This window comes from Aplidium turbinatum, chromosome 8, assembly GCF_918807975.1.
Source record: "Aplidium turbinatum chromosome 8, kaAplTurb1.1, whole genome shotgun sequence".
Taxonomy (NCBI): domain Eukaryota; kingdom Metazoa; phylum Chordata; class Ascidiacea; order Aplousobranchia; family Polyclinidae; genus Aplidium; species Aplidium turbinatum.
This window is the reverse complement of record NC_137479.1, coordinates 21,065,661-21,072,095: the sequence shown is the minus strand read 5'-3', so window position 1 is coordinate 21,072,095 and position 6,435 is coordinate 21,065,661. Positions and strand designations below refer to the sequence as shown.

The 6,435-nt window shown below is 37.0% G+C and overlaps 1 pseudogene; it reads right to left on the bottom strand.

The window, feature by feature from the left end:
- Positions 1-438: 438 nt before the first annotated feature.
- Positions 439-4,040, bottom strand: LOC145775952 (ceramide synthase 6 pseudogene; annotated as a pseudogene).
- Between the last annotated feature and the right edge of the window lie 2,395 nt (positions 4,041-6,435).

Sequence of the window (6,435 nt, the reverse complement as noted above, 5' to 3'; positions counted from 1 at the left end):
CCCAAAGATTCTGCAAACATCCACTTTTGGGCTTCCATGTGCAAAGTTTATCCCACAGTTTCACAATTAGGGATTCAAAAACAGATTCCATTTGCAACAACTTGGCTTTGTAAGATTGGGTTTAGCGCCATGTGTGTATTGAAAACTGAACAGCGAAACCGGCTGGAAGAGTCGACATGCGGCTATGCCTAAGCAAAATAACGCCTCGATTTCAAAAACTCACTGACAGCAAGCCAGCACAGCTATCTCATTAGTGATTTGATAAACATACTATTTTGGAAAAAGTTACTGCTTTTGTAGTGCTGTTTGTTTGCAACACAATCTTGTATGGCTTTTAAAATATTACGACAATTTGCTTGGGTCGCAAGATTTTACCGAACTGAATTTTTTTTTAAAATGGGTCGCCTTTAAAACGAGTTGGGAACCACTGGAGTATAGGCTATAAACAGGCCATGCCAACGTGCAACCTTCAAATTTGACCAGATGCTGAACAGCGGGAGCTGCTACACTTGAAAGCAGCTATGGTCACTAATAGGCTATATGTTATAGCCTAAGTTGCTAGTCTGAGTAATAGGTGATAAATATAAACTTTGTGTAAAATATATTTAGTGTAATTTTTGATTAGTTTTTACACTGCTGTTATTTGGTCTAAGCCTACCAGTAGGCCTATATGTAATTTACGAACTAAATGTTAACACTTGTGCGCTGGGAGTCCGAAGAGCATCTGTTAGCAGGTAGCCTAACAGGAAAAGATTTCTTATTTTTTAACGTGAAACCAGATGTTTTGCAGTGATTTGTGATAGTGCTTACGCTTTAGCAATTTGGTTTCTCAAAACTATCCTTTCAATAAGATATAAACTACGTTTAGCCAATAGTTTGTAATCATAATTACGCCAGTCTCCTATCATTATAGGTTAACACGTTGGCAAAGATTGTGTACATACGTAGGTCGCCATAATCTGGAGTAAAACTCTAATACTTTTGGTCCGATGTCAACGATTCAAAAATTGCTTTATTTTGCAAAAGAAGCAGAGGTGTATATTTAAACAACAAAAATCACCTCAAGCTTGCAAATACTCAGCCTGAAAATGCTAGAATTCATCCACGCTTTTTTGATACGATTCCAAGGTCTTTGCAACCCATAGGCCTACTTTAAACCAGGGGTAGGCAACATGCGGCTGTCTTCTACTTTTTGTGTGGCTCTTTCTATGCTTTCAGATATTCCCCCCCAAATAAGGTTGTGCGAATGCTCATCATGTTGAAAGTTTTGCATTTTAAATTTACCATTTGAATGCAATCAACTGTCTCACTAACTTCTATTTAAACATTATCGTGTTTGCAATGATATTTTATATCTGCATGTATATAAACATGCTGTGACTTTTCAGTTTGCTGTGACAGGTCTACTTGCTGTGACTTTTCAGTCAAAGGTGAAAGTGTGAATGTGCGTTTTGCAGTGTGGCCCCCCAGTGAACATTGCGTCATCTTCACTGGCCTTGTTTTAAAAAGGTTGCGCACCCCTGATTTCAACTCGAATGAATAACACATGGCTACTGGTTGCAAAGCCATAGAAAAGTCACAATCAACACGCTAAAGGTTTTAAAAGTTAAACGTACAACATTTTTTAGTTAACGTGGTGCTAACATGATGACGAGGTATCGTAAACATCTTGTAATGAGCTTACTACAAATAATAATAATAGCCTAAGCAAAGACTTTCAATGTGCATCTATTTGATTGTATAGACTAGAGTTTTCAACATAGAAAGGTCGCTTACTTTCGTTGCTAGGAAAGTATTTCAGAAACAGCAGCTTAGAAACAGAATCCTTCCAAACTTTGTCATCCAACCATGAAGGAGATTTAATGTAATGTTTTCCAATTACTTTATTATCATACCAGTTACTGTTCTTTCTTAATGATTTGTTCTTCATGCACATCTTCTGAACCGCTTCTATCATCTTTATCCAACGGACCTTTGACTACCACTTTCAAGGCCATCTTTAAAATAATATGCGCCCACAAAATGTGCAAGATTTGTAGACCAATTGCAATAGTGTTTCCAATGTAATACCAAGGATAAGGTCGGTGATACCAAGTCAACTTTATAAACGATGTATGAACAACATAAAATGGATAAATATAAAGTCTGGTTACTACAAAAGTCAATACAAAAATCATAAACATGATATTAGCTACTGTTTTCTGCCTGCAGTACAGCAAAAGCTTTGCAATCTGCAGAAGCATATCTGCAAGTCTGTGTAAAACCATCAAAAGAGATCCTATTCTGGTTTGATTAGTTGCATAAGAAAAAAATATTAAATTAATTGTAGCGATGTGATGCACAGTCATCATGCCTCTATCTTTTCTTCTTACATCTGTTGCTAAGCACATTAACAAAGCTATGTAGTAAGCACCCTCAATCATGTAATACCAATACAAAGATGGCCAAAGTACATGCTTGGGAAAGCCAATCCAGCAGTGTCTTGTATCCCAAAACCACGGAGCTTGAAACAACAATATCGTACCATAGGTGAACGAAAATGAATGATAAAGGCTTTTCCAACTTGTTTCAGCTATTTTCGCCATTGTTCTTTCCAAATGCAAATCCTTTTGCCGCTGCCTATTTTTGACCTTTTCTTCAGCACTTGAATTAGCAGAAATGCCGTTTTTTGAAATGCCATTGCTGCAAAAAAGATGAGCAGATTTTTTCAATCCATTGCGATTTCCTATATATTTACCAGTGCTTGGTGCAAGTATTTTTCTGCTAATGTTGTTGGAAACGTATTTCTCAAATAACTGTCTCAAGACAAATACAACAAAACCGTATGCTGGAAGAACATAAAGATCTCGTGGTTGGGCGTATACTGCATCAGGTGTGGAGACAATATCGTCAAACGAGGAACCTTCAGGTAACCAAAACTCGTCATTCCAAAACCGCTTTGATACATTTTCCATCATCGTCACGAGCTATTTTATTTCAATCCTAGCTTGCTCTGAATAAAACAACGCGTCAATTAGGAATGAAACGGTAATTACTGTATATTATTATAAACAAGCACTATTCCGTCATTCTGTGCTAATGTAGCCTACAGAAACCTCAAATATACATTTCATTGCAATCAACACCAACAAGTCATCACGATTAAAGGATAAGAAAGTACGACTTTTGGAAATATAAATAGGCCTACACAAAATTTTTAACTTTAAGGGAATTGTTTCATTAGTTAATTGAGGTTTGATGCTAAAGTCATAAATTAGCCTACTCAGCTGCACTTCTCGTACTGCTCATGTAGCATACAATAAACAGTTTCCTACGTGGAAGTAGCACTAGATGAGTTTGTTTAACTTGTTAATAGGGTACGACAAAATAGTCCCCTTCAAAAGTGTGTTATGATCCTTATTTGGAGATTTATGTTGTAAACAATTGCATCAGCCTATGTTATGAAATTTAGCACAAGGCTTATTAAAATAAGCGAAGCCTATTGTGTTTCGTGTAAAACAGGGGGTTCCCAACCTTTTTACGATCTCGTACCACTTGGACGCTCTGTACTGTTAAGTGTACCACTTGTTGCAGAACAACTAATTTGATCGAATCATATTTTATTCAGAAGAATAATATTGGCCAACTAAAATAACACTAAAGCACCACAACTAAATTTAATGTGATTTTTGTTTACTGTCAATTGGTCGATGTGCGATGTGAATTTGCTAACAGCGCACTCGAAAGCGCATTTCCGGGCGCCCTTAGTCGGTTTCGATTTTTTGCCTTGATGTTCATCATGACTGAAAATGCCTGCTCGCATACCACCCACGTGGAAGGGAAATCAGTAGTTGTGAAATAGCATGGGAAGCTTGTGTTGAATATGAAGAGGCCAATACTTAGCCAGAAGTTTGTTGGTTAACATTCCTTGTAACTGTTATTGAACATTTTATTCCGATCTCTTTTTACCTTATAACTAGCATTATTCAACGCTATTTGTAGCTTAAGCTATAAAACAGTACATGATATGTAGCAAGAGCAATCATTTGAGATAATTAACGCCCAATGTCCCACAGCGTTGTACGGCTTTTCAAAGCAACTGTGCTTCTTGTTAACAATTGACATGACCTGCATTCTGAAGATCGTAATGATACATAACAACAAGAATAGTTACGTAACAATAAGAATAGGCTTCCAGATTCTTTTTTTTGTGTAAACAAAACCTGATAAACAAAATATAAAGTTGTGAATCCAGGTTTTTGTGAAAAAAACGGAAACTACCCGCGTACCACCAGAAAAACCATCGCGCGTACCACAGGTTGGGAACCCCTGGTGTAAAAAGTCGATTGCCAGATACTGCATGCGCTAATTGAATTATTATGTAACAGATGTCAGCTGCAATTATATAGCTCTATGCAAGCAGGCCTGTAACCCGGAGGCTCAACCGTTCAAAGACCACTCATTTTAAGCTAAATGAACATTTCTTTAGTCCGCTTGAAGCCACTTGCGCGGACAATGTTTTTTCAAGACATTAATGTATGTTGAGGACCGACAATGTAATTTTGCCATCGAAGGATATGGGCACTGTGGTATGAAAACCGCTGGCTAGTGATCAGTGTAAGCTAAAAAATGGAACCTACAACCGCAGGAGGAGCTGAAATTTCATCTAGAAAATTTCAATTTGTTTATATATATCTGCTGTAGACCTACATCAGATTTGCGTAACGTCTCTTTGCACAAGAATGTATCAAAAGTATAGTTTTGTAAAAGTGTATATAGTGGTAACAGTAACAAACGAAATAGCGTTTTCAACAACCTACTCTTCCATAGCAAGCAGATAATCTACAACCAAATAATGGTATAACAAGAACAAATAAGGCCAACTAGACATAAGCCAATCCCGTTATAACAGCGCATTTTAAACTGAAAATACTACATTTGCATATAAGCTTAGTTTTCCCTTTTTTTCAAAGCTTTTAGTTGCACCATAGCAGGTTATAGTCACTAGTCAGCACCCCACACAGCTTCAAAACAATTCGTACTTGGTTTCGTAGATAAATTCTTGCGTGCGCCAGTTTTAATTATTTAACCCACAAGATTATGAATGGCGATGATGTAATCGTTAATGATGTTTGCCACAAATAAACACGTTGTGACATGATGTAACAAACTAACTTCCAAATACATAACTACAATACAGACTTTGAGCAAACATTTTGTATGCCTCTTAAATGCATCAAAAAAATACAGCGCTTGCTTATCAATAAACCGGTTGGCCAGCAGCAGCTGATGTTAAGATAACGTTACAATGATTGCATTCATAAATTTACAAAATAAAGCGTTTACCCACACAATTGATAAGTAACTCATGGTTATAAATTATATCTATGGTGATTACATAACTTTCAATGATTACAAAGTTGCACCCCTAATGTCAACGGAAACCACGCCACTTTTTGTCAATAAACAGCCGTTGGACATTAAAGAAAACCAAATGTGGTTTGATTTGTTGCTCACACAAGGTTGATACCAAAGAGCCTACCTTGGCTACTGGAAAATACTAATCCATTTCGTTACTTGAAGACGCACTAGGTGATACATGATCAACAATGCAGGTTGGGCTTAACAAAACTGTGCTCAACAACACTTTCATTAAAAATATGCTGTATGAAAAACACAACGCAAGCACTCTTCGAAACAAAAATCATATTCATCAATCAATCATTTTATTTTTCGTCATTAACGCGTCCGGGATGAAAAAGATACTAACTACAAAAATCGATATAAACCTACCAGCACGTTAACGAACGGGAAAAGGTGGCAAAACCTTGAAAGGTTTAAAACGTGCCTGAACGAAAAATTATGTAGTAGGCTATATATCAGTAGTTAGCACGGCCACAAAACCAAAAAAAAAAAAAATAGCAAAAAATAAAACAAAAACAGAGAGAAGCACACATGTAGTAATGAATGACGGCCTAATGAAAAGTGTTGTGGATTGAATTTGCCAGTTCCAATATTGATGTGGATGAGCAGTCATAATAATGAAACCGGGTGTATTAATTTAATGGTCAGCAGCATTGACAGGGAGGTCCAGGGAGAGCTTTTAAACCCCGACCCGGGATCGTTATAGAGGTCCAGAATCTTTTAAGAGTGCCATGACACGAAGACAAGACCGAGTATTCTTTGGGGTCCGGATTTCTTTTGAAATGTTTTTATTGGAGGTCTCGTTTCTCTCATTAGTATCGGGCCCAAATAATCCTTCCAACGACCCTACTTATGGTTACTACGCTTTAACTCTAGCACTCAGCATCGTCATATTCCTATAAATAAGCAACAGGAAAAGTTACTGTACAGAAGACACAACAAAACTAAGGACTAAGGTTATGTTTTCGGTAACTCAAGTAAAAATGCCAGCTATCCACAAGATAGATCAGGTTAATTTCCATTGAGCTGAGC